Genomic DNA, 27,270 nt, shown 5'->3' with positions numbered 1-27,270 from the left:
GCGATTGAATCTATCATGAAGAATTTTGAGTGTGACTTCAGGCTAATGTGAAAGAGCTGTCTTTCTTTCAGTTTGCATCCACCTTTGCCACATCCAGCTGTTAACAATTTCCTCGAAATAGGACAAATTTAAGACAACTGGAGAATGCGGGCGTCGATCCCGCTACCTCTCACATGCAAAGCGAGCGCTCTACCATTAGAGCTAATTCCCCTTCAATTGATGTATTATTAGCGCTTCCAAATTAACGAACCATTTCTGACCAAACGATCCATTCCTTGATACATAAAAAGGAATAGATCTCACAACTGAAGCTTGTTGGTTTTTATCAGTGTTTTTCAGAGTGGTTGAATGTATCAAGTAGAGTCTTGCGTTCGATCAGTGAGACATGGAAAATCCGTAGTGTTTCATGGTTTGGCAGATTCTTTTTTCTTTCCGATTTTAAACAAATTTGAATTTGCACATTAGTTGGTTTGTCTTTATAAGATGATCATTAAAGCCTCTCACCAGAAGAGCACCTAAAAGATTCCTGAGGAGTGCGGACATCAATCCCGCCACATTTTGCCTGGAAAGCAAGCCCTTTCTAATTTGACATAGTTTTTCTTCCATATTTGGGTATATTCTGAAGAGATTGTAATAACCCCAACCTTAAATTTGACTTATCCTAAGTGCAATTGCTTTTGTTTCGCCCAATTTTAAATCAAACAACCTCAAACATCCCTACATGGTACCACATTTAGATAATAATGATTCTATTTTTGTGAAAGGAGGATAAATTCATATCCTCTTCACGCGAGGCCATTGTTTCTAATGAGGCTCCAATTTTGAGATCAAAATTATACCAGCTGTGGTTTAAGACGGAAATTTTTATGGTCAAACTTACAAGAGAGAGGACGAGGTGGCCGAGCGCTTAAGGCGATGGACTGCTAAACCATTGTGCTTTGCACGCATGGGTCCGAATCCTATTCTCGTCGGCTTTGCATGTCAAGTTCTGTTCTGGTTTGTTAAAATTTCTCATTCCACTTCTTAAAAGCAGGCTTTTCAAACAATGGTTTTGTCGCAAAGTTTTTATATGCCTACACGAAGTTCATTTGGGCGATTGAATCTATCATGAAGAATTTTGAGTGTGACTTCAGGCTAATGTGAAAGAGCTGTCTTTCTTTCAGTTTGCATCCACCTTTGCCACATCCAGCTGTTAATCATTTCCTCCACAGAGGACAAAGGAAAGACAACTGGAGAATGTGGGCTTCGATCCCGCTACCTCTCACATGCGAAGCGAGCGCTCTACCATTTGAGCTAATTCCCCTTCGGTTGATGTATTATTAGAGCTTCCAAATTAACGAACAATTTCTGACCAAACTATCCATTCCTTGATACATAAAAAGGAATAGATTTCACAACAGAAGCTTATTGGTTTTTATCAGTGTTTTTCAGAGTGGTTGAATGTATCAAGTAGAGTCTTGCGTTCGATCAGTGAGACATGGAAAATCCGTAGTGTTTCATGGTTTGGCAGATTCTTTTTTCTTTCCGATTTTAAACAAATTTGAATTTGCACATTAGTAGGTTTGTCTTTATACGATGATCATTAAAGCCTCTCACCAGAAGAGCACCTAAAAGATTTCTGAGGAGTGCGGACATCAATCCCACCACATTTTGCCTGGAAAGCAAGCCCTTTATAATTTGACATAGTTTGTCTTCCATATTTGGGTATATTCTGAAGAGATTGTAATAACCCCAACCTTAAATTTGACTTATCCTAAGTGCAATTGCTTTTGTTTCGCCCAATTTTAAATCAAACAACCTCAAACATCCCTACATGGTACCACATTTAGATAATAATGATTCTATTTTTGTGAAAGGAGGATAAATTCATATCCTCTGAACGCAAGACCATTGTATCTAATGAGGCTCCAATTTTGAGATCAAAATTATACCAGCTGTAGTTTAAGACGGAATTTCTTATGGTCAAACTTACAAGAGAGAGGACGAGGTGGCCGAGCGGTTAAGGCGATGGACTGCTAATCCATTGTGCTTTGCACGCATGGGTTCGAATCCCATTCTCGTCGGCTTTGCATGTCAAGTTCTGTTCTGGTTTGCTAAAATTTCTCATTCAACTACTTACAAGTAGGCTTTTCAAATAATGCTTCTGTCGCAGAATTTTTATTTGCCTACACGAAGTACATTTGGGCGATTGAATCTATCATGAAGAATTTTGAGTGTGACTTCAGGCTAATGTGAAAGAGCTGTCTTTCTTTCAGTTTGCATCCACCTTTGCCACATCCAGCTGTTAATCATTTCCTCCACATAGGACAAATTTAAGACAACTGGAGAATGCGGGCGTCGATCCCAATACCTCTCACATGCTAAGCGAGCACTCTACCATTTGAGCTAATTCCCCTTCGGTTGATGTATTATTAGAGCTTCCAAATTAACGAACCATTTCTGACCAAACGATCCATTCCTTGATACATAAAAAGGAATAGATCTCACAACTGAAGCTTGTTGGTTTTTATCAGTGTTTTTCAGAGTGGTTGAATGTATCAAGTAGAGTCTTGCGTTCGATCAGTGAGACATGGAAAATCCGTAGTGTTTCATGGTTTGGCAGATTCTTTTTTCTTACCGATTTTAAACAAATTTGAATTTGCACATAAGTTGGTTTGTCTTTATAAGATGATCATTAAGGCCTCTCACCAGAAGAGCACCTAAAAGATTTCTGAGGAGTGCGGACATCAATCCCGCCACATTTTGCCTGGAAAGCAAGCCCTTTATAATTTGACATAGTTTGTTTTTCATATCTTGGTATATTCTGAAGAGATTGTAATAACCCCAACCTAAAATTTGACTTATCCTAAGTGCAATTGCTTTTGTTTCGCCCAATTTTAAATCAAACAACCTCAAACATCCCTACATGGTACCACATTTAGATAATAATGATTCTATTTTTGTGAAAGGAGGATAAATTCATATCCTCTTCACGCGAGGCCATTGTTTCTAATGAGGCTCCAATTTTGAGATCAAAATTATACCAGCTGTAGTTTAAGACGGAAATTTTTATGGTCAAACTTACAAGAGAGAGGACGAGGTGGCCGAGCGCTTAAGGCGATGGACTGCTAAACCATTGTGCTTTGCACGCATGGGTTCGAATCCCATTCTCGTCGGCTTTGCATGTCAAGTTCTGTTCTGGTTTGCTAAAATTTCTCATTCAACTACTTACAAGTAGGCTTTTCAAATAATGCTTCTGTCGCAGAATTTTTATTTGCCTACACGAAGTACATTTGGGCGATTGAATCTATCATGAAGAATTTTGAGTGTGACTTCAGGCTAATGTGAAAGAGCTGTCTTTCTTTCAGTTTGCATCCACCTTTGCCACATCCAGCTGTTAACAATTTCCTCGAAATAGGACAAATTTAAGACAACTGGAGAATGCGGGCGTCGATCCCGCTACCTCTCACATGCAAAGCGAGCGCTCTACCATTTGAGCTAATTCCCCTTCAATTGATGTATTATTAGCGCTTCCAAATTAACGAACCATTTCTGACCAAACGATCCATTCCTTGATACATAAAAAGGAATAGATCTCACAACTGAAGCTTGTTGATTTTTATCAGTGTTTTTCAGAGTGGTTGAATGTATCAAGTAGAGTCTTGCGTTCGATCAGTGAGACATGGAAAATCCGTAGTGTTTCATGGTTTGGCAGATTCTTTTTTCTTTCCTATTTTAAACAAATTTGAATTTGCACATTAGTTGGTTTGTCTTTATAAGATGATCATTAAAGCCTCTCACCAGAAGAGCACCTGAAAGATTTCTGAGGAGTGCGGACATCAATCCCGCCACATTTTGCCTGGAAAGCAAGCCCTTTATAATTTGACATTGTTTTTCTTCCATATTTGGGTATATTCTGAAGAGATTGTAATAACCCCAACCTTAAATTTGACTTATCCTAAGTGCAATTGCTTTTGTTTCGCCCAATTTTAAATCAAACAACCTCAAACATCCCTACATGGTACCACATTTAGATAATAATGATTCTATTTTTGTGAAAGGAGGATAAATTCATATCCTCTTCACGCGAGGCCATTGTTTCTAATGAGGCTCCAATTTTGAGATCAAAATTATACCAGCTGTAGTTTAAGACGGAAATTTTTATGGTCAAACTTACAAGAGAGAGGACGAGGTGGCCGAGCGCTTAAGGCGATGGACTGCTAAACCATTGTGCTTTGCACGCATGGGTCCGAATCCCATTCTCGTCGGCTTTGCATGTCAAGTTCTGTTCTGGTTTGTTAAAATTTCTCATTCCACTTCTTAAAAGCAGGCTTTTCAAACAATGGTTTTGTCGCAAAGTTTTTATATGCCTACACGAAGTTCATTTGGGCGATTGAATCTATCATGAAGAATTTTGAGTGTGACTTCAGGCTAATGTGAAAGAGCTGTCTTTCTTTCAGTTTGCATCCACCTTTGCCACATCCAGCTGTTAATCATTTCCTCCACAGAGGACAAAGGAAAGACAACTGGAGAATGTGGGCGTCGATCCCGCTACCTCTCACATGCTAAGCGAGCGCTCTACCATTTGAGCTAATTCCCCTTCGCTTGATGTATTCTTAGAGCTTCCAAATTAACGAACAATTTCTGACCAAACTATCCATTCCTTGATACATAAAAAGGAAAAGATTTCACAACAGAAGCTTATTGGTTTTTATCAGTGTTTTTCAGAGTGGTTGAATGTATCAAGTAGAGTCTTGCGTTCGATCAGTGAGACATGGAAAATCCGTAGTGTTTCATGGTTTGGCAGATTCCTTTTTCTTTCCGATTTTAAACAAATTTGAATTTGCACATAAGTTGGTTTGTCTTTATAAGATGATCATTAAGGCCTCTCACCAGAAGAGCACCTAAAAGATTTCTGAGGAGTGCGGACATCAATCCCACCACATTTTGCCTGGAAAGCAAGCCCTTTATAATTTGACATAGTTTGTCTTCCATATTTGGGTATATTCTGAAGAGATTGTAATAACCCCAACCTTAAATTTGACTTATCCTAAGTGCAATTGCTTTTGTTTCGCCCAATTTTAAATCAAACAACCTCAAACATCCCTACATGGTACCACATTTAGATAATAATGATTCTATTTTTGTGAAAGGAGGATAAATTCATATCCTCTGAAAGCAAGACCATTGTATCTAATGAGGCTCCAATTTTGAGATCAAAATTATACCAGCTGTAGTTTAAGACGGAATTTTTTATGGTCAAACTTACAAGAGAGAGGACGAGGTGGCCGAGCGGTTAAGGCGATGGACTGCTAATCCATTGTGCTTTGCACGCATGGGTTCGAATCCCATTCTCTTCGGCTTTGCATGTCAAGTTCTGTTCTGGTTTGCTAAAATTTCTCATTCAACTACTTACAAGTAGGCTTTTCAAATAATGCTTCTGTCGCAGAATTTTTATTTGCCTACACGAAGTACATTTGGGCGATTGAATCTATCATGAAGAATTTTGAGTTTAACTTCAGGCTAATGTGAAAGAGCTGTCTTTCTTTCAGTTTGCATCCACCTTTGCCACATCCAGCTGTTAATCATTTCCTCCACAGAGGACAAAGGAAAGACAACTGGAGAATGCGGGCGTCGATCCCGCTACCTCTCACATGCGAAGCGAGCGCTCTACCATTTGAGCTAATTCCCCTTCAATTGATGTATTATTAGCGCTTCCAAATTAACGAACCATTTCTGACCAAACGATCCATTCCTTGATACATAAAAAGGAATAGATTTCACAACAGAAGCTTATTGGTTTTTATCAGTGTTTTTCAGAGTGGTTGAATGTATCAAGTAGAGTCTTGCGTTCGATCAGTGAGACATGGAAAATCCGTAGTGTTTCATGGTTTGGCAGATTCTTTTTTCTTTCCGATTTTAAACAAATTTGAATTTGCACATTAGTTGGTTTGTCTTTATACGATGATCATTAAAGCCTCTCACCAGAAGAGCACCTAAAAGATTTCTGAGGAGTGCGGACATCAATCCCACCACATTTTTCCTGGAAAGCAAGCCCTTTATAATTTGACATAGTTTGTCTTCCATATTTGGGTACATTCTGAAGAGATTGTAATAACCCCAACCTTAAATTTGACTTATCCTAAGTGCAATTGCTTTTGTTTCGCCCAATTTTAAATCAAACAACCTCAAACATCCCTACATGGTACCACATTTAGATAATAATGATTCTATTTTTGTGAAAGGAGGATAAATTCATATCCTCTGAAAGCAAGACCATTGTATCTAATGAGGCTCCAATTTTGAGATCAAAATTATACCAGCTGTAGTTTAAGACGGAATTTTTTATGGTCAAACTTACAAGAGAGAGGACGAGGTGGCCGAGCGGTTAAGGCGATGGACTGCTAATCCATTGTGCTTTGCACGCATGGGTTGGAATCCCATTCTCTTCGGCTTTGCATGTCAAGTTCTGTTCTGGTTTGCTAAAATTTCTCATTCAACTACTTACAAGTAGGCTTTTCAAATAATGCTTCTGTCGCAGAATTTTTATTTGCCTACACGAAGTACATTTGGGCGATTGAATCTATCATGAAGAATTTTGAGTTTAACTTCAGGCTAATGTGAAAGAGCTGTCTTTCTTTCAGTTTGCATCCACCTTTGCCACATCCAGCTGTTAATCATTTCCTCCACAGAGGACAAAGGAAAGACAACTGGAGAATGCGGGCGTCGATCCCGCTACCTCTCACATGCGAAGCGAGCGCTCTACCATTTGAGCTAATTCCCCTTCAATTGATGTATTATTAGCGCTTCCAAATTAACGAACCATTTCTGACCAAACGATCCATTCCTTGATACATAAAAAGGAATAGATTTCACAACAGAAGCTTATTGGTTTTTATCAGTGTTTTTCAGAGTGGTTGAATGTATCAAGTAGAGTCTTGCGTTCGATCAGTGAGACATGGAAAATCCGTAGTGTTTCATGGTTTGGCAGATTCTTTTTTCTTTCCGATTTTAAACAAATTTGAATTTGCACATTAGTTGGTTTGTCTTTATACGATGATCATTAAAGCCTCTCACCAGAAGAGCACCTAAAAGATTTCTGAGGAGTGCGGACATCAATCCCACCACATTTTTCCTGGAAAGCAAGCCCTTTATAATTTGACATAGTTTGTCTTCCATATTTGGGTACATTCTGAAGAGATTGTAATAACCCCAACCTTAAATTTGACTTATCCTAAGTGCAATTGCTTTTGTTTCGCCCAATTTTAAATCAAACAACCTCAAACATCCCTACATGGTACCACATTTAGATAATAATGATTCTATTTTTGTGAAAGGAGGATAAATTCATATCCTCTGAACGCAAGACCATTGTATCTAATGAGGCTCCAATTTTGAGATCAAAATTATACCAGCTGTAGTTTAAGACGGAATTTTTTATGGTCAAACTTACAAGAGAGAGGACGAGGTGGCCGAGCGGTTAAGGCGATGGACTGCTAATCCATTGTGCTTTGCACGCATGGGTTCGAATCCCATTCTCGTCGGCTTTGCATGTCAAGTTCTGTTCTGGTTTGCTAAAATTTCTCATTCAACTACTTACAAGTAGGCTTTTCAAATAATGCTTCTGTCGCAGAATTTTTATTTGCCTACACGAAGTACATTTGGGCGATTGAATCTATCATGAAGAATTTTGAGTGTGACTTCAGGCTAATGTGAAAGAGCTGTCTTTCTTTCAGTTTGCATCCACCTTTGCCACAACCAGCTGTTAATCATTTCCTCCACATAGGACAAATTTAAGACAACTGGAGAATGTGGGCGTCGATCCCAATACCTCTCACATGCTAAGCGAGCGCTCTACCATTTGAGCTAATTCCCCTTCGGTTGATGTATTATTAGAGCTTCCAAATTAACGAACCATTTCTGACCAAACGATCCATTCCTTGATACATAAAAAGGAATAGATCTCACAACTGAAGCTTGTTGGTTTTTATCAGTGTTTTTCAGAGTGGTTGAATGTATCAAGTAGAGTCTTGCGTTCGATCAGTGAGACATGGAAAATCCGTAGTGTTTCATGGTTTGGCAGATTCTTTTTTCTTACCGATTTTAAACAAATTTGAATTTGCACATAAGTTGGTTTGTCTTTATAAGATGATCATTAAGGCCTCTCACCAGAAGAGCACCTAAAAGATTTCTGAGGAGTGCGGACATCAATCCTGCCACATTTTGCCTGGAAAGCAAGCCCTTTATAATTTGACAAAGTTTGTTTTTCATATCTTGGTATATTCTGAAGAGATTGTAATAACCCCAACCTTAAATTTGACTTATCCTAAGTGCAATTGCTTTTGTTTCGCCCAATTTTAAATCAAACAACCTCAAACATCCCTACATGGTACCACATTTAGATAATCATGATTCTATTTTTGTGAAAGGAGGATAAATTCATATCCTCTGAACGCAAGACCATTGTATCTAATGAGGCTCCAATTTTGAGATCAAAATTATACCAGCTGTAGTTTAAGACGGAATTTCTTATGGTCAAACTTACAAGAGAGAGGACGAGGTGGCCGAGCGGTTAAGGCGATGGACTGCTAATCCATTGTGCTTTGCACGCATGGGTTCGAATCCCATTCTCGTCGATTTTGCATGTCAAGTTCTGTTCTGGTTTGCTAAAATTTCTCATTCAACTACTTACAAGTAGGCTTTTCAAATAATGTTTCTGTCGCAGAATTTTTATTTGCCTACACGAAGTACATTTGGGCGATTGAATCTATCATGAAGAATTTTGAATTTAACTTCAGGCTAATGTGAAAGAGCTGTCTTTCTTTCAGTTTGCCACATCCAGCTGTTAACAATTTCCTCGAAATAGGACAAATTTAAGACAACTGGAGAATGCGGGCGTCGATCCCGCTACCTCTCACATGCAAAGCGAGCGCTCTACCATTTGAGCTAATTCCCCTTCAATTGATGTATTATTAGCGCTTCCAAATTAACGAACCATTTCTGACCAAACGATCCATTCCTTGATACATAAAAAGGAATAGATCTCACAACTGAAGCTTGTTGGTTTTTATCAGTGTTTTTCAGAGTGGTTGAATGTATCAAGTAGAGTCTTGCGTTGGATCAGTGAGACATGGAAAATCCGTAGTGTTTCATGGTTTGGCAGATTCTTTTTTCTTTCCGATTTTAAACAAATTTGAATTTGCACATAAGTTGGTTTGTCTTTATAAGATGATCATTAAAGCCTCTCACCAGAAGAGCACCTAAAAGATTTCTGAGGAGTGCGGACATCAATCCCACCACATTTTTCCTGGAAAGCAAGCCCTTTATAATTTGACATAGTTTGTCTTCCATATTTGGGTATATTCTGAAGAGATTGTAATAACCCCAACCTTAAATTTGACTTATCCTAAGTGCAATTGCTTTTGTTTCGCCCAATTTTAAATCAAACAACCTCAAACATCCCTACATGGTACCACATTTAGATAATAATGATTCTATTTTTGTGAAAGGAGGATAAATTCATATCCTCTGAACGCAAGACCATTGTATCTAATGAGGCTCCAATTTTGAGATCAAAATTATACCAGCTGTCGTTTAAGACGGAATTTTTTATGGTCAAACTTACAAGAGAGAGGACGAGGTGGCCGAGCGCTTAAGGCGATGGACTGCTAATCCATTGTGCTTTGCACGCATGGGTCCGAATCCCATTCTCGTCGGCTTTGCATGTCAAGTTCTGTTCTGGTTTGTTAAAATTTCTCATTCCACTTCTTACAAGCAGGCTTTTCAAACAATGGTTTTGTCGCAAAGTTTTTATTTGCCTACACGAAGTTCATTTGGGCGATTGAATCTATCATGAAGATTTTTGAGTGTGACTTCAGGCTAATGTGAAAGAGCTGTCTTTCTTTCAGTTCGCATCCACCTTTGCCACATCCAGCTGTTAATCATTTCCTCCACAGAGGACAAAGGAAATACAACTGGAGAATGTGCGCGTTGATCCCGCTACCTCTCACATGCTAAGCGAGCGCTCTACCATTTGAGCTAATTCCCCTTCGGTTGATGTATTATTAGAGCTTCCAAATTAACGAACCATTTCTGACCAAACGATCCATTCCTTGATACATAAAAAGGAATAGATCTCACAACTGAAGTTTGTTGGTTTTTATCAGTGTTTTTCAGAGTGGTTGAATGTATCAAGTAGAGTCTTGCGTTCGATCAGTGAGACATGGAAAATCCGTAGTGTTTCATGGTTTGGCAGATTCTTTTTTCTTACCGATTTTAAACAAATTTGAATTTGCACATAAGTTGGTTTGTCTTTATAAGATGATCATTAAGGCCTCTCACCAGAAGAGCACCTAAAAGATTTCTGAGGAGTGCGGACATCAATCCCGCCACATTTTGCCTGGAAAGCAAGCCCTTTATAATTTGACAAAGTTTGTTTTTCATATCTTGGTATATTCTGAAGAGATTGTAATAACCCCAACCTTAAATTTGACTTATCCTAAGTGCAATTGCTTTTGTTTCGCCCAATTTTAAATCAAACAACCTCAAACATCCCTACATGGTACCACATTTAGATAATCATGATTCTATTTTTGTGAAAGGAGGATAAATTCATATCCTCTGAACGCAAGACCATTGTATCTAATGAGGCTCCAATTTTGAGATCAAAATTATACCAGCTGTAGTTTAAGACGGAATTTTTTATGGTCAAACTTACAAGAGAGAGGACGAGGTGGCCGAGCGGTTAAGGCGATGGACTGCTAATCCATTGTGCTTTGCACGCATGGGTTCGAATCCCATTCTCGTCGGCTTTGCATGTCAACTTCTGTTCTGGTTTGCTAAAATTTCTCATTCAACTACTTACAAGTAGGCTTTTCAAATAATGCTTCTGTCGCAGAATTTTTATTTGCCTACACGAAGTACATTTGGGCGATTGAATCTATCATGAAGAATTTTGAATTTAACTTCAGGCTAATGTGAAAGAGCTGTCTTTCTTTCAGTTTGCATCCACCTTTGCCACATCCAGCTGTTAACAATTTCCTCGAAATAGGACAAATTTAAGACAACTGGAGAATGCGGGCGTCGATCCCGCTACCTCTCACATGCAAAGCGAGCGCTCTACCATTTGAGCTAATTACCCTTCAATTGATGTATTATTAGCGCTTCCAAATTAACGAACCATTTCTGACCAAACGATCCATTCCTTGATACATAAAAAGGAATAGATCTCACAACTGAAGCTTGTTGGTTTTTATCAGTGTTTTTCAGAGTGGTTGAATGTATCAAGTAGAGTCTTGCGTTCGATCAGTGAGACATGGAAAATCCGTAGTGTTTCATGGTTTGGCAGATTCTTTTTTCTTTCCGATTTTAAACAAATTTGAATTTGCACATTAGTTGGTTTGTCTTTATAAGATGATCATTAAAGCCTCTCACCAGAAGAGCACCTGAAAGATTTCTGAGGAGTGCGGACATCAATCCCGCCACATTTTGCCTGGAAAGCAAGCCCTTTCTAATTTGACATAGTTTTTCTTCCATATTTGGGTATATTCTGAAGAGATTGTAATAACCCCAACCTTAAATTTGACTTATCCTAAGTGCAATTGCTTTTGTTTCGCCCAATTTTAAATCAAACAACCTCAAACATCCCTACATGGTACCACATTTAGATAATAATGATTCTATTTTTGTGAAAGGAGGATAAATTCATATCCTCTTCACGCGAGGCCATTGTTTCTAATGAGGCTCCAATTTTGAGATCAAAATTATACCAGCTGTAGTTTAAGACGGAAATTTTTATGGTCAAACTTACAAGAGAGAGGACGAGGTGGCCGAGCGCTTAAGGCGATGGACTGCTAAACCATTGTGCTTTGCACGCATGGGTCCGAATCCCATTCTCGTCGGCTTTGCATGTCAAGTTCTGTTCTGGTTTGTTAAAATTTCTCATTCCACTTCTTAAAAGCAGGCTTTTCAAACAATGGTTTTGTCGCAAAGTTTTTATATGCCTACACGAAGTTCATTTGGGCGATTGAATCTATCATGAAGAATTTTGAGTGTGACTTCAGGCTAATGTGAAAGAGCTGTCTTTCTTTCAGTTTGCATCCACCTTTGCCACATCCAGCTGTTAATCATTTCCTCCACAGAGGACAAAGGAAAGACAACTGGAGAATGTGGGCGTCGATCCCGCTACCTCTCACATGCTAAGCGAGCGCTCTACCATTTGAGCTAATTCCCCTTCGCTTGATGTATTCTTAGAGCTTCCAAATTAACGAACAATTTCTGACCAAACTATCCATTCCTTGATACATAAAAAGGAAAAGATTTCACAACAGAAGCTTATTGGTTTTTATCAGTGTTTTTCAGAGTGGTTGAATGTATCAAGTAGAGTCTTGCGTTCGATCAGTGAGACATGGAAAATCCGTAGTGTTTCATGGTTTGGCAGATTCCTTTTTCTTTCCGATTTTAAACAAATTTGAATTTGCACATAAGTTGGTTTGTCTTTATAAGATGATCATTAAGGCCTCTCACCAGAAGAGCACCTAAAAGATTTCTGAGGAGTGCGGACATCAATCCCACCACATTTTTCCTGGAAAGCAAGCCCTTTATAATTTGACATAGTTTGTCTTCCATATTTGGGTATATTCTGAAGAGATTGTAATAACCCCAACCTTAAATTTGACTTATCCTAAGTGCAATTGCTTTTGTTTCGCCCAATTTTAAATCAAACAACCTCAAACATCCCTACATGGTACCACATTTAGATAATAATGATTCTATTTTTGTGAAAGGAGGATAAATTCATATCCTCTGAAAGCAAGACCATTGTATCTAATGAGGCTCCAATTTTGAGATCAAAATTATACCAGCTGTAGTTTAAGACGGAATTTTTTATGGTCAAACTTACAAGAGAGAGGACGAGGTGGCCGAGCGGTTAAGGCGATGGACTGCTAATCCATTGTGCTTTGCACGCATGGGTTCGAATCCCATTCTCTTCGGCTTTGCATGTCAAGTTCTGTTCTGGTTTGCTAAAATTTCTCATTCAACTACTTACAAGTAGGCTTTTCAAATAATGCTTCTGTCGCAGAATTTTTATTTGCCTACACGAAGTACATTTGGGCGATTGAATCTATCATGAAGAATTTTGAGTGTGACTTCAGGCTAATGTGAAAGAGCTGTCTTTCTTTCAGTTTGCATCCACCTTTGCCACAACCAGCTGTTAATCATTTCCTCCACATAGGACAAATTTAAGACAACTGGAGAATGTGGGCGTCGATCCCAATACCTCTCACATGCTAAGCGAGCGCTCTACCATTTGAGCTAATTCCCCTTCGGTTGATGTATTATTAGAGCTTCCAAATTAACGAACCATTTCTGACCAAACGATCCATTCCTTGATACATAAAAAGGAATAGATCTCACAACTGAAGCTTGTTGGTTTTTATCAGTGTTTTTCAGAGTGGTTGAATGTATCAAGTAGAGTCTTGCGTTCGATCAGTGAGACATGGAAAATCCGTAGTGTTTCATGGTTTGGCAGATTCTTTTTTCTTACCGATTTTAAACAAATTTGAATTTGCACATAAGTTGGTTTGTCTTTATAAGATGATCATTAAGGCCTCTCACCAGAAGAGCACCTAAAAGATTTCTGAGGAGTGCGGACATCAATCCTGCCACATTTTGCCTGGAAAGCAAGCCCTTTATAATTTGACAAAGTTTGTTTTTCATATCTTGGTATATTCTGAAGAGATTGTAATAACCCCAACCTTAAATTTGACTTATCCTAAGTGCAATTGCTTTTGTTTCGCCCAATTTTAAATCAAACAACCTCAAACATCCCTACATGGTACCACATTTAGATAATCATGATTCTATTTTTGTGAAAGGAGGATAAATTCATATCCTCTGAACGCAAGACCATTGTATCTAATGAGGCTCCAATTTTGAGATCAAAATTATACCAGCTGTAGTTTAAGACGGAATTTCTTATGGTCAAACTTACAAGAGAGAGGATGAGGTGGCCGAGCGGTTAAGGCGATGGACTGCTAATCCATTGTGCTTTGCACGCATGGGTTCGAATCCCATTCTCGTCGATTTTGCATGTCAAGTTCTGTTCTGGTTTGCTAAAATTTCTCATTCAACTACTTACAAGTAGGCTTTTCAAATAATGTTTCTGTCGCAGAATTTTTATTTGCCTACACGAAGTACATTTGGGCGATTGAATCTATCATGAAGAATTTTGAATTTAACTTCAGGCTAATGTGAAAGAGCTGTCTTTCTTTCAGTTTGCCACATCCAGCTGTTAACAATTTCCTCGAAATAGGACAAATTTAAGACAACTGGAGAATGCGGGCGTCGATCCCGCTACCTCTCACATGCAAAGCGAGCGCTCTACCATTTGAGCTAATTCCCCTTCAATTGATGTATTATTAGCGCTTCCAAATTAACGAACCATTTCTGACCAAACGATCCATTCCTTGATACATAAAAAGGAATAGATCTCACAACTGAAGCTTGTTGGTTTTTATCAGTGTTTTTCAGAGTGGTTGAATGTATCAAGTAGAGTCTTGCGTTGGATCAGTGAGACATGGAAAATCCGTAGTGTTTCATGGTTTGGCAGATTCTTTTTTCTTTCCGATTTTAAACAAATTTGAATTTGCACATAAGTTGGTTTGTCTTTATAAGATGATCATTAAAGCCTCTCACCAGAAGAGCACCTAAAAGATTTCTGAGGAGTGCGGACATCAATCCCACCACATTTTTCCTGGAAAGCAAGCCCTTTATAATTTGACATAGTTTGTCTTCCATATTTGGGTATATTCTGAAGAGATTGTAATAACCCCAACCTTAAATTTGACTTATCCTAAGTGCAATTGCTTTTGTTTCGCCCAATTTTAAATCAAACAACCTCAAACATCCCTACATGGTACCACATTTAGATAATAATGATTCTATTTTTGTGAAAGGAGGATAAATTCATATCCTCTGAACGCAAGACCATTGTATCTAATGAGGCTCCAATTTTGAGATCAAAATTATACCAGCTGTCGTTTAAGACGGAATTTTTTATGGTCAAACTTACAAGAGAGAGGACGAGGTGGCCGAGCGCTTAAGGCGATGGACTGCTAATCCATTGTGCTTTGCACGCATGGGTCCGAATCCCATTCTCGTCGGCTTTGCATGTCAAGTTCTGTTCTGGTTTGTTAAAATTTCTCATTCCACTTCTTACAAGCAGGCTTTTCAAACAATGGTTTTGTCGCAAAGTTTTTATTTGCCTACACGAAGTTCATTTGGGCGATTGAATCTATCATGAAGATTTTTGAGTGTGACTTCAGGCTAATGTGAAAGAGCTGTCTTTCTTTCAGTTTGCATCCACCTTTGCCACAACCAGCTGTTAATCATTTCCTCCACATAGGACAAATTTAAGACAACTGGAGAATGTGGGCGTCGATCCCAATACCTCTCACATGCTAAGCGAGCGCTCTACCATTTGAGCTAATTCCCCTTCGGTTGATGTATTATTAGAGCTTCCAAATTAACGAACCATTTCTGACCAAACGATCCATTCCTTGATACATAAAAAGGAATAGATCTCACAACTGAAGCTTGTTGGTTTTTATCAGTGTTTTTCAGAGTGGTTGAATGTATCAAGTAGAGTCTTGCGTTCGATCAGTGAGACATGGAAAATCCGTAGTGTTTCATGGTTTGGCAGATTCTTTTTTCTTACCGATTTTAAACAAATTTGAATTTGCACATAAGTTGGTTTGTCTTTATAAGATGATCATTAAGGCCTCTCACCAGAAGAGCACCTAAAAGATTTCTGAGGAGTGCGGACATCAATCCTGCCACATTTTGCCTGGAAAGCAAGCCCTTTATAATTTGACAAAGTTTGTTTTTCATATCTTGGTATATTCTGAAGAGATTGTAATAACCCCAACCTTAAATTTGACTTATCCTAAGTGCAATTGCTTTTGTTTCGCCCAATTTTAAATCAAACAACCTCAAACATCCCTACATGGTACCACATTTAGATAATCATGATTCTATTTTTGTGAAAGGAGGATAAATTCATATCCTCTGAACGCAAGACCATTGTATCTAATGAGGCTCCAATTTTGAGATCAAAATTATACCAGCTGTAGTTTAAGACGGAATTTCTTATGGTCAAACTTACAAGAGAGAGGATGAGGTGGCCGAGCGGTTAAGGCGATGGACTGCTAATCCATTGTGCTTTGCACGCATGGGTTCGAATCCCATTCTCGTCGATTTTGCATGTCAAGTTCTGTTCTGGTTTGCTAAAATTTCTCATTCAACTACTTACAAGTAGGCTTTTCAAATAATGTTTCTGTCGCAGAATTTTTATTTGCCTACACGAAGTACATTTGGGCGATTGAATCTATCATGAAGAATTTTGAATTTAACTTCAGGCTAATGTGAAAGAGCTGTCTTTCTTTCAGTTTGCCACATCCAGCTGTTAACAATTTCCTCGAAATAGGACAAATTTAAGACAACTGGAGAATGCGGGCGTCGATCCCGCTACCTCTCACATGCAAAGCGAGCGCTCTACCATTTGAGCTAATTCCCCTTCAATTGATGTATTATTAGCGCTTCCAAATTAACGAACCATTTCTGACCAAACGATCCATTCCTTGATACATAAAAAGGAATAGATCTCACAACTGAAGCTTGTTGGTTTTTATCAGTGTTTTTCAGAGTGGTTGAATGTATCAAGTAGAGTCTTGCGTTGGATCAGTGAGACATGGAAAATCCGTAGTGTTTCATGGTTTGGCAGATTCTTTTTTCTTTCCGATTTTAAACAAATTTGAATTTGCACATAAGTTGGTTTGTCTTTATAAGATGATCATTAAAGCCTCTCACCAGAAGAGCACCTAAAAGATTTCTGAGGAGTGCGGACATCAATCCCACCACATTTTTCCTGGAAAGCAAGCCCTTTATAATTTGACATAGTTTGTCTTCCATATTTGGGTATATTCTGAAGAGATTGTAATAACCCCAACCTTAAATTTGACTTATCCTAAGTGCAATTGCTTTTGTTTCGCCCAATTTTAAATCAAACAACCTCAAACATCCCTACATGGTACCACATTTAGATAATAATGATTCTATTTTTGTGAAAGGAGGATAAATTCATATCCTCTGAACGCAAGACCATTGTATCTAATGAGGCTCCAATTTTGAGATCAAAATTATACCAGCTGTCGTTTAAGACGGAATTTTTTATGGTCAAACTTACAAGAGAGAGGACGAGGTGGCCGAGCGCTTAAGGCGATGGACTGCTAATCCATTGTGCTTTGCACGCATGGGTCCGAATCCCATTCTCGTCGGCTTTGCATGTCAAGTTCTGTTCTGGTTTGTTAAAATTTCTCATTCCACTTCTTACAAGCAGGCTTTTCAAACAATGGTTTTGTCGCAAAGTTTTTATTTGCCTACACGAAGTTCATTTGGGCGATTGAATCTATCATGAAGATTTTTGAGTGTGACTTCAGGCTAATGTGAAAGAGCTGTCTTTCTTTCAGTTCGCATCCACCTTTGCCACATCCAGCTGTTAATCATTTCCTCCACAGAGGACAAAGGAAATACAACTGGAGAATGTGCGCGTTGATCCCGCTACCTCTCACATGCTAAGCGAGCGCTCTACCATTTGAGCTAATTCCCCTTCGGTTGATGTATTATTAGAGCTTCCAAATTAACGAACCATTTCTGACCAAACGATCCATTCCTTGATACATAAAAAGGAATAGATCTCACAACTGAAGTTTGTTGGTTTTTATCAGTGTTTTTCAGAGTGGTTGAATGTATCAAGTAGAGTCTTGCGTTCGATCAGTGAGACATGGAAAATCCGTAGTGTTTCATGGTTTGGCAGATTCTTTTTTCTTACCGATTTTAAACAAATTTGAATTTGCACATAAGTTGGTTTGTCTTTATAAGATGATCATTAAGGCCTCTCACCAGAAGAGCACCTAAAAGATTTCTGAGGAGTGCGGACATCAATCCCGCCACATTTTGCCTGGAAAGCAAGCCCTTTATAATTTGACAAAGTTTGTTTTTCATATCTTGGTATATTCTGAAGAGATTGTAATAACCCCAACCTTAAATTTGACTTATCCTAAGTGCAATTGCTTTTGTTTCGCCCAATTTTAAATCAAACAACCTCAAACATCCCTACATGGTACCACATTTAGATAATCATGATTCTATTTTTGTGAAAGGAGGATAAATTCATATCCTCTGAACGCAAGACCATTGTATCTAATGAGGCTCCAATTTTGAGATCAAAATTATACCAGCTGTAGTTTAAGACGGAATTTTTTATGGTCAAACTTACAAGAGAGAGGACGAGGTGGCCGAGCGGTTAAGGCGATGGACTGCTAATCCATTGTGCTTTGCATGCATGGGTTCGAATCCCATTCTCGTCGGCTTTGCATGTCAACTTCTGTTCTGGTTTGCTAAAATTTCTCATTCAACTACTTACAAGTAGGCTTTTCAAATAATGCTTCTGTCGCAGAATTTTTATTTGCCTACACGAAGTACATTTGGGCGATTGAATCTATCATGAAGAATTTTGAATTTAACTTCAGGCTAATGTGAAAGAGCTGTCTTTCTTTCAGTTTGCATCCACCTTTGCCACATCCAGCTGTTAACAATTTCCTCGAAATAGGACAAATTTAAGACAACTGGAGAATGCGGGCGTCGATCCCGCTACCTCTCACATGCAAAGCGAGCGCTCTACCATTTGAGCTAATTACCCTTCAATTGATGTATTATTAGCGCTTCCAAATTAACGAACCATTTCTGACCAAACGATCCATTCCTTGATACATAAAAAGGAATAGATCTCACAACTGAAGCTTGTTGGTTTTTATCAGTGTTTTTCAGAGTGGTTGAATGTATCAAGTAGAGTCTTGCGTTCGATCAGTGAGACATGGAAAATCCGTAGTGTTTCATGGTTTGGCAGATTCTTTTTTCTTTCCGATTTTAAACAAATTTGAATTTGCACATTAGTTGGTTTGTCTTTATAAGATGATCATTAAAGCCTCTCACCAGAAGAGCACCTGAAAGATTTCTGAGGAGTGCGGACATCAATCCCGCCACATTTTGCCTGGAAAGCAAGCCCTTTCTAATTTGACATAGTTTTTCTTCCATATTTGGGTATATTCTGAAGAGATTGTAATAACCCCAACCTTAAATTTGACTTATCCTAAGTGCAATTGCTTTTGTTTCGCCCAATTTTAAATCAAACAACCTCAAACATCCCTACATGGTACCACATTTAGATAATAATGATTCTATTTTTGTGAAAGGAGGATAAATTCATATCCTCTTCACGCGAGGCCATTGTTTCTAATGAGGCTCCAATTTTGAGATCAAAATTATACCAGCTGTAGTTTAAGACGGAAATTTTTATGGTCAAACTTACAAGAGAGAGGACGAGGTGGCCGAGCGCTTAAGGCGATGGACTGCTAATCCATTGTGCTTTGCACGCATGGGTCCGAATCCCATTCTCGTCGGCTTTGCATGTCAAGTTCTGTTCTGGTTTGTTAAAATTTCTCATTCCACTTCTTACAAGCAGGCTTTTCAAACAATGGTTTTGTCGCAAAGTTTTTATTTGCCTACACGAAGTTCATTTGGGCGATTGAATCTATCATGAAGATTTTTGAGTGTGACTTCAGGCTAATGTGAAAGAGCTGTCTTTCTTTCAGTTCGCATCCACCTTTGCCACATCCAGCTGTTAATCATTTCCTCCACAGAGGACAAAGGAAATACAACTGGAGAATGTGCGCGTTGATCCCGCTACCTCTCACATGCTAAGCGAGCGCTCTACCATTTGAGCTAATTCCCCTTCGGTTGATGTATTATTAGAGCTTCCAAATTAACGAACCATTTCTGACCAAACGATCCATTCCTTGATACATAAAAAGGAATAGATCTCACAACTGAAGTTTGTTGGTTTTTATCAGTGTTTTTCAGAGTGGTTGAATGTATCAAGTAGAGTCTTGCGTTCGATCAGTGAGACATGGAAAATCCGTAGTGTTTCATGGTTTGGCAGATTCTTTTTTCTTACCGATTTTAAACAAATTTGAATTTGCACATAAGTTGGTTTGTCTTTATAAGATGATCATTAAGGCCTCTCACCAGAAGAGCACCTAAAAGATTTCTGAGGAGTGCGGACATCAATCCCGCCACATTTTGCCTGGAAAGCAAGCCCTTTATAATTTGACAAAGTTTGTTTTTCATATCTTGGTATATTCTGAAGAGATTGTAATAACCCCAACCTTAAATTTGACTTATCCTAAGTGCAATTGCTTTTGTTTCGCCCAATTTTAAATCAAACAACCTCAAACATCCCTACATGGTACCACATTTAGATAATCATGATTCTATTTTTGTGAAAGGAGGATAAATTCATATCCTCTGAACGCAAGACCATTGTATCTAATGAGGCTCCAATTTTGAGATCAAAATTATACCAGCTGTAGTTTAAGACGGAATTTTTTATGGTCAAACTTACAAGAGAGAGGACGAGGTGGCCGAGCGGTTAAGGCGATGGACTGCTAATCCATTGTGCTTTGCATGCATGGGTTCGAATCCCATTCTCGTCGGCTTTGCATGTCAACTTCTGTTCTGGTTTGCTAAAATTTCTCATTCAACTACTTACAAGTAGGCTTTTCAAATAATGCTTCTGTCGCAGAATTTTTATTTGCCTACACGAAGTACATTTGGGCGATTGAATCTATCATGAAGAATTTTGAATTTAACTTCAGGCTAATGTGAAAGAGCTGTCTTTCTTTCAGTTTGCATCCACCTTTGCCACATCCAGCTGTTAACAATTTCCTCGAAATAGGACAAATTTAAGACAACTGGAGAATGCGGGCGTCGATCCCGCTACCTCTCACATGCAAAGCGAGCGCTCTACCATTTGAGCTAATTACCCTTCAATTGATGTATTATTAGCGCTTCCAAATTAACGAACCATTTCTGACCAAACGATCCATTCCTTGATACATAAAAAGGAATAGATCTCACAACTGAAGCTTGTTGGTTTTTATCAGTGTTTTTCAGAGTGGTTGAATGTATCAAGTAGAGTCTTGCGTTCGATCAGTGAGACATGGAAAATCCGTAGTGTTTCATGGTTTGGCAGATTCTTTTTTCTTTCCGATTTTAAACAAATTTGAATTTGCACATTAGTTGGTTTGTCTTTATAAGATGATCATTAAAGCCTCTCACCAGAAGAGCACCTGAAAGATTTCTGAGGAGTGCGGACATCAATCCCGCCACATTTTGCCTGGAAAGCAAGCCCTTTCTAATTTGACATAGTTTTTCTTCCATATTTGGGTATATTCTGAAGAGATTGTAATAACCCCAACCTTAAATTTGACTTATCCTAAGTGCAATTGCTTTTGTTTCGCCCAATTTTAAATCAAACAACCTCAAACATCCCTACATGGTACCACATTTAGATAATAATGATTCTATTTTTGTGAAAGGAGGATAAATTCATATCCTCTTCACGCGAGGCCATTGTTTCTAATGAGGCTCCAATTTTGAGATCAAAATTATACCAGCTGTAGTTTAAGACGGAAATTTTTATGGTCAAACTTACAAGAGAGAGGACGAGGTGGCCGAGCGCTTAAGGCGATGGACTGCTAAACCATTGTGCTTTGCACGCATGGGTCCGAATCCCATTCTCGTCGGCTTTGCATGTCAAGTTCTGTTCTGGTTTGTTAAAATTTCTCATTCCACTTCTTAAAAGCAGGCTTTTCAAACAATGGTTTTGTCGCAAAGTTTTTATATGCCTACACGAAGTTCATTTGGGCGATTGAATCTATCATGAAGAATTTTGAGTGTGACTTCAGGCTAATGTGAAAGAGCTGTCTTTCTTTCAGTTTGCATCCACCTTTGCCACATCCAGCTGTTAATCATTTCCTCCACAGAGGACAAAGGAAAGACAACTGGAGAATGTGGGCGTCGATCCCGCTACCTCTCACATGCTAAGCGAGCGCTCTACCATTTGAGCTAATTCCCCTTCGCTTGATGTATTCTTAGAGCTTCCAAATTAACGAACAATTTCTGACCAAACTATCCATTCCTTGATACATAAAAAGGAAAAGATTTCACAACAGAAGCTTATTGGTTTTTATCAGTGTTTTTCAGAGTGGTTGAATGTATCAAGTAGAGTCTTGCGTTCGATCAGTGAGACATGGAAAATCCGTAGTGTTTCATGGTTTGGCAGATTCCTTTTTCTTTCCGATTTTAAACAAATTTGAATTTGCACATAAGTTGGTTTGTCTTTATAAGATGATCATTAAGGCCTCTCACCAGAAGAGCACCTAAAAGATTTCTGAGGAGTGCGGACATCAATCCCACCACATTTTTCCTGGAAAGCAAGCCCTTTATAATTTGACATAGTTTGTCTTCCATATTTGGGTATATTCTGAAGAGATTGTAATAACCCCAACCTTAAATTTGACTTATCCTAAGTGCAATTGCTTTTGTTTCGCCCAATTTTAAATCAAACAACCTCAAACATCCCTACATGGTACCACATTTAGATAATAATGATTCTATTTTTGTGAAAGGAGGATAAATTCATATCCTCTGAAAGCAAGACCATTGTATCTAATGAGGCTCCAATTTTGAGATCAAAATTATACCAGCTGTAGTTTAAGACGGAATTTTTTATGGTCAAACTTACAAGAGAGAGGACGAGGTGGCCGAGCGGTTAAGGCGATGGACTGCTAATCCATTGTGCTTTGCACGCATGGGTTCGAATCCCATTCTCGTCGGCTTTGCATGTCAAGTTCTGTTCTGGTTTGCTAAAATTTCTCATTCAACTACTTACAAGTAGGCTTTTCAAATAATGCTTCTGTCGCAGAATTTTTATTTGCCTACACGAAGTACATTTGGGCGATTGAATCTATCATGAAGAATTTTGAGTGTGACTTCAGGCTAATGTGAAAGAGCTGTCTTTCTTTCAGTTTGCATCCACCTTTGCCACATCCAGCTGTTAATCATTTCCTCCACAGAGGACAAAGGAAAGACAACTGGAGAATGCGGGCGTCGATCCCGCTACCTCTCACATGCGAAGCGAGCGCTCTACCATTTGAGCTAATTCCCCTTCAATTGATGTATTATTAGCGCTTCCAAATTAACGAACCATTTCTGACCAAACGATCCATTCCTTGATACATAAAAAGGAATAGATTTCACAACAGAAGCTTATTGGTTTTTATCAGTGTTTTTCAGAGTGGTTGAATGTATCAAGTAGAGTCTTGCGTTCGATCAGTGAGACATGGAAAATCCGTAGTGTTTCATGGTTTGGCAGATTCTTTTTTCTTTCCGATTTTAAACAAATTTGAATTTGCACATTAGTTGGTTTGTCTTTATACGATGATCATTAAAGCCTCTCACCAGAAGAGCACCTAAAAGATTTCTGAGGAGTGCGGACATCAATCCCACCACATTTTTCCTGGAAAGCAAGCCCTTTATAATTTGACATAGTTTGTCTTCCATATTTGGGTATATTCTGAAGAGATTGTAATAACCCCAACCTTAAATTTGACTTATCCTAAGTGCAATTGCTTTTGTTTCGCCCAATTTTAAATCAAACAACCTCAAACATCCCTACATGGTACCACATTTAGATAATAATGATTCTATTTTTGTGAAAGGAGGATAAATTCATATCCTCTGAACGCAAGACCATTGTATCTAATGAGGCTCCAATTTTGAGATCAAAATTATACCAGCTGTAGTTTAAGACGGAATTTTTTGTGGTCAAACTTACAAGAGAGAGGACGAGGTGGCCGAGCGGTTAAGGCGATGGACTGCTAATCCATTGTGCTTTGCACGCATGGGTTCGAATCCCATTCTCGTCGGCTTTGCATGTCAAGTTCTGTTCTGGTTTGCTAAAATTTCTCATTCAACTACTTACAAGTAGGCTTTTCAAATAATGCTTCTGTCGCAGAATTTTTATTTGCCTACACGAAGTACATTTGGGCGATTGAATCTATCATGAAGAATTTTGAGTGTGACTTCAGGCTAATGTGAAAGAGCTGTCTTTCTTTCAGTTTGCATCCACCTTTGCCACATCCAGCTGTTAATCATTTCCTCCACAGAGGACAAAGGAAAGACAACTGGAGAATGTGGGCGTCGATCCCGCTACCTCTCACATGCTAAGCGAGCGCTCTACCATTTGAGGTAATTCCCCTTCGGTTGATGTATTATTAGAGCTTCCAAATTAACGAACCATTTCTGACCAAACGATCCATTCCTTGATACATAAAAAGGAATAGATCTCACAACTGAAGCTTGTCTGTTTTTATCAGTGTTTTTCAGAGTGGTTGAATGTATCAAGTAGAGTCTTGCGTTCGATCAGTGAGACATGGAAAATCCGTAGTGTTTCATGGTTTGACAGATTCTTTTTTCTTACCGATTTTAAACAAATTTGAATTTGCACATAAGTTGGTTTGTCTTTACAAGATGATCATTAAGGCCTCTCACCAGAAGAGCACCTAAAAGATTTCTGAGGAGTGCGGACATCAATCCCGCCACATTTTGCCTGGAAAGCAAGCCCTTTATAATTTGACATAGTTTGTTTTTCATATCTTGGTATATCCTGAAGAGATTGTAATAACCCCAACCTTAAATTTGACTTATCCTAAGTGCAATTGCTTTTGTTTCGCCCAATTTTAAATCAAACAACCTCAAACATCCCTACATGGTACCACATTTAGATAATAATGATTCTATTTTTGTGAAAGGAGGATAAATTCATATCCTCTGAACGCAACACCATTGTGTCTAATGAGGCTCCAATTTTGAGATCAAACTTATACCAGCTGTAGTTTAAGACGGAATTTTTTATGGTCAAACTTACAAGAGAGAGGACGAGGTGGCCGAGCGGTTAAGGCGATGGACTGCTAATCCATTGTGCTTTGCACGCATGGGTTCGAATCCCATTCTCGTCGGCTTTGCATGTCAAGTTCTGTTCTGGTTTGCTAAAATTTCTCATTCAACTACTTACAAGTAGGCTTTTCAAATAATGCTTCTGTCGCAGAATTTTTATTTGCCTACACGAAGTACATTTGGGCGATTGAATCTATCATGAAGAATTTTGAATTTAACTTCAGGCTAATGTGAAAGAGCTGTCTTTCTTTCAGTTCGCATCCACCTTTGCCACATCCAGCTGTTAACAATTTCCTCGAAATAGGACAAATTTAAGACAACGGGAGAATGCGGGCGTCGATCCCGCTACCTCTCACATGCAAAGCGAGCGCTCTACCATTTGAGCTAATTCCCCTTCGGTTGATGTATTATTAGAGCTTCCAAATTAACGAACCATTTCTGACCAAACGATCCATTCCTTGATACATAAAAAGGAATAGATCTCACAACTGAAGCTTGTTGGTTTTTATCAGTGTTTTTCAGAGTGGTTGAATGTATCAAGTAGAGTCTTGCGTTCGATCAGTGAGACATGGAAAATCCGTAGTGTTTCATGGTTTGGCAGATTCTTTTTTCTTACCGATTTTAAACAAATTTGAATTTGCACATAAGTTGGTTTGTCTTTATAAGATGATCATTAAAGCCTCTCACCAGAAGAGCACCTGAAAGATTTCTGAGGAGTGCGGACATCAATCCCGCCACATTTTGCCTGGAAAGCAAGCCCTTTATAATTTGACATAGTTTTTCTTCCATATTTGGGTATATTCTGAAGAGATTGTAATAACCCCAACCTTAAATTTGACTTATCCTAAGTGCAATTGCTTTTGTTTCGCCCAATTTTAAATCAAACAACCTCAAACATCCCTACATGGTACCACATTTAGATAATAATGATTCTATTTTTGTGAAAGGAGGATAAATTCATATCCTCTTCACGCGAGGCCATTGTTTCTAATGAGGCTCCAATTTTGAGATCAAAATTATACCAGCTGTAGTTTAAGACGGAAATTTTTATGGTCAAACTTACAAGAGAGAGGACGAGGTGGCCGAGCGCTTAAGGCGATGGACTGCTAAACCATTGTGCTTTGCACGCATGGGTCCGAATCCCATTCTCGTCGGCTTTGCATGTCAAGTTCTGTTCTGGTTTGTTAAAATTTCTCATTCCACTTCTTAAAAGCAGGCTTTTCAAACAATGGTTTTGTCGCAAAGTTTTTATATGCCTACACGAAGTTCATTTGGGCGATTGAATCTATCATGAAGAATTTTGAGTGTGACTTCAGGCTAATGTGAAAGAGCTGTCTTTCTTTCAGTTTGCATCCACCTTTGCCACATCCAGCTGTTAATCATTTCCTCCACAGAGGACAAAGGAAAGACAACTGGAGAATGTGGGCGTCGATCCCGCTACCTCTCACATGCTAAGCGAGCGCTCTACCATTTGAGCTAATTCCCCTTCGGTTGATGTATTCTTAGAGCTTCCAAATTAACGAACCATTTCTGACCAAACGATCCATTCCTTGATACATAAAAAGGAATAGATCTCACAACTGAAGCTTGTTGGTTTTTATCAGTGTATTTCAGAGTGGTTGAATGTATCAAGTAGAGTCTTGCGTTCGATCAGTGAGACATGGAAAATCCGTAGTGTTTCATGGTTTGGCAGATTCTTTTTTCTTACCGATTTTAAAACAAATTTGAATTTGCACATTAGTTGGTTTGTCTTTATACGATGATCATTAAAGCCTCTCACCAGAAGAGCACCTAAAAGATTTCTGAGGAGTGCGGACATCAATCCCACCACATTTTTCCTGGAAAGCAAGCCCTTTATAATTTGACATAGTTTTTCTTCCATATTTGGGTATATTCTGAAGAGATTGTAATAACCCCAACCTTAAATTTGACTTATCCTAAGTGCAATTGCTTTTGTTTCGCCCAATTTTAAATCAAACAACCTCAAACATCCCTACATGGTACCACATTTAGATAATAATGATTCTATTTTTGTGAAAGGAGGATAAATTCATATCCTCTGAACGCAAGACCATTGTATCTAATGAGGCTCCAATTTTGAGATCAAAATTATACCAGCTGTAGTTTAAGACGGAATTTTTTATGGTCAAACTTACAAGAGAGAGGACGAGGTGGCCGAGCGGTTAAGGCGATGGACTGCTAATCCATTGTGCTTTGCTCGCATGGGTTCGTATCCCATTCTCGTCGGCTTTGCATGTCAAGTTCTGTTCTGGTTTGCTAAAATTTCTCATTCAACTACTTACAAGTAGGCTTTTCAAATAATGCTTCTGTCGCAGAATTTTTATTTGCCTACACGAAGTACATTTGGGCGAT

General features: G+C 38.7%; 20 non-coding genes across 20 annotated transcripts; all 20 read left to right on the top strand.

Annotated features, from left to right (window-relative positions):
• Positions 1 to 1,981: 1,981 nt before the first annotated feature.
• On the top strand, positions 1,982 to 2,063 carry trnas-gcu (transfer RNA serine (anticodon GCU)). The gene has a single exon. It is a non-coding gene; the product is annotated as a tRNA-Ser (tRNA).
• A 1,010-nt stretch (positions 2,064 to 3,073) lies between these two features.
• On the top strand, positions 3,074 to 3,155 carry trnas-gcu (transfer RNA serine (anticodon GCU)). Its single transcript has one exon. It is a non-coding gene; the product is annotated as a tRNA-Ser (tRNA).
• A 2,102-nt stretch (positions 3,156 to 5,257) lies between these two features.
• Positions 5,258 to 5,339, top strand: trnas-gcu (transfer RNA serine (anticodon GCU)). Its single transcript has one exon. It is a non-coding gene; the product is annotated as a tRNA-Ser (tRNA).
• A 1,010-nt stretch (positions 5,340 to 6,349) lies between these two features.
• Positions 6,350 to 6,431, top strand: trnas-gcu (transfer RNA serine (anticodon GCU)). The gene has a single exon. It is a non-coding gene; the product is annotated as a tRNA-Ser (tRNA).
• A 1,010-nt stretch (positions 6,432 to 7,441) lies between these two features.
• trnas-gcu (transfer RNA serine (anticodon GCU)) lies at positions 7,442 to 7,523 on the top strand. The gene has a single exon. It is a non-coding gene; the product is annotated as a tRNA-Ser (tRNA).
• Positions 7,524 to 8,533: 1,010 nt separating this feature from the next.
• trnas-gcu (transfer RNA serine (anticodon GCU)) lies at positions 8,534 to 8,615 on the top strand. Its single transcript has one exon. It is a non-coding gene; the product is annotated as a tRNA-Ser (tRNA).
• Positions 8,616 to 9,613: 998 nt separating this feature from the next.
• Positions 9,614 to 9,695, top strand: trnas-gcu (transfer RNA serine (anticodon GCU)). The gene has a single exon. It is a non-coding gene; the product is annotated as a tRNA-Ser (tRNA).
• A 1,010-nt stretch (positions 9,696 to 10,705) lies between these two features.
• trnas-gcu (transfer RNA serine (anticodon GCU)) lies at positions 10,706 to 10,787 on the top strand. The gene has a single exon. It is a non-coding gene; the product is annotated as a tRNA-Ser (tRNA).
• Positions 10,788 to 12,889: 2,102 nt separating this feature from the next.
• Positions 12,890 to 12,971, top strand: trnas-gcu (transfer RNA serine (anticodon GCU)). The gene has a single exon. It is a non-coding gene; the product is annotated as a tRNA-Ser (tRNA).
• Positions 12,972 to 13,981: 1,010 nt separating this feature from the next.
• Positions 13,982 to 14,063, top strand: trnas-gcu (transfer RNA serine (anticodon GCU)). Its single transcript has one exon. It is a non-coding gene; the product is annotated as a tRNA-Ser (tRNA).
• Positions 14,064 to 15,061: 998 nt separating this feature from the next.
• Positions 15,062 to 15,143, top strand: trnas-gcu (transfer RNA serine (anticodon GCU)). Its single transcript has one exon. It is a non-coding gene; the product is annotated as a tRNA-Ser (tRNA).
• A 1,010-nt stretch (positions 15,144 to 16,153) lies between these two features.
• Positions 16,154 to 16,235, top strand: trnas-gcu (transfer RNA serine (anticodon GCU)). Its single transcript has one exon. It is a non-coding gene; the product is annotated as a tRNA-Ser (tRNA).
• A 998-nt stretch (positions 16,236 to 17,233) lies between these two features.
• trnas-gcu (transfer RNA serine (anticodon GCU)) lies at positions 17,234 to 17,315 on the top strand. The gene has a single exon. It is a non-coding gene; the product is annotated as a tRNA-Ser (tRNA).
• A 1,010-nt stretch (positions 17,316 to 18,325) lies between these two features.
• Positions 18,326 to 18,407, top strand: trnas-gcu (transfer RNA serine (anticodon GCU)). Its single transcript has one exon. It is a non-coding gene; the product is annotated as a tRNA-Ser (tRNA).
• A 1,010-nt stretch (positions 18,408 to 19,417) lies between these two features.
• On the top strand, positions 19,418 to 19,499 carry trnas-gcu (transfer RNA serine (anticodon GCU)). The gene has a single exon. It is a non-coding gene; the product is annotated as a tRNA-Ser (tRNA).
• A 1,010-nt stretch (positions 19,500 to 20,509) lies between these two features.
• trnas-gcu (transfer RNA serine (anticodon GCU)) lies at positions 20,510 to 20,591 on the top strand. The gene has a single exon. It is a non-coding gene; the product is annotated as a tRNA-Ser (tRNA).
• A 2,102-nt stretch (positions 20,592 to 22,693) lies between these two features.
• Positions 22,694 to 22,775, top strand: trnas-gcu (transfer RNA serine (anticodon GCU)). The gene has a single exon. It is a non-coding gene; the product is annotated as a tRNA-Ser (tRNA).
• A 1,010-nt stretch (positions 22,776 to 23,785) lies between these two features.
• Positions 23,786 to 23,867, top strand: trnas-gcu (transfer RNA serine (anticodon GCU)). Its single transcript has one exon. It is a non-coding gene; the product is annotated as a tRNA-Ser (tRNA).
• Positions 23,868 to 24,877: 1,010 nt separating this feature from the next.
• Positions 24,878 to 24,959, top strand: trnas-gcu (transfer RNA serine (anticodon GCU)). Its single transcript has one exon. It is a non-coding gene; the product is annotated as a tRNA-Ser (tRNA).
• Positions 24,960 to 27,062: 2,103 nt separating this feature from the next.
• Positions 27,063 to 27,144, top strand: trnas-gcu (transfer RNA serine (anticodon GCU)). Its single transcript has one exon. It is a non-coding gene; the product is annotated as a tRNA-Ser (tRNA).
• The last annotated feature ends 126 nt before the right edge of the window (positions 27,145 to 27,270 follow it).

This window comes from Odontesthes bonariensis, chromosome 11 (assembly GCF_027942865.1).
Source record: "Odontesthes bonariensis isolate fOdoBon6 chromosome 11, fOdoBon6.hap1, whole genome shotgun sequence".
NCBI classification, from domain to species: Eukaryota; Metazoa; Chordata; class Actinopteri; order Atheriniformes; family Atherinopsidae; genus Odontesthes; species Odontesthes bonariensis.
The sequence above is the reverse complement of the archived record's forward strand: the minus strand, read 5'-3'. Positions and strand labels throughout refer to the sequence as shown.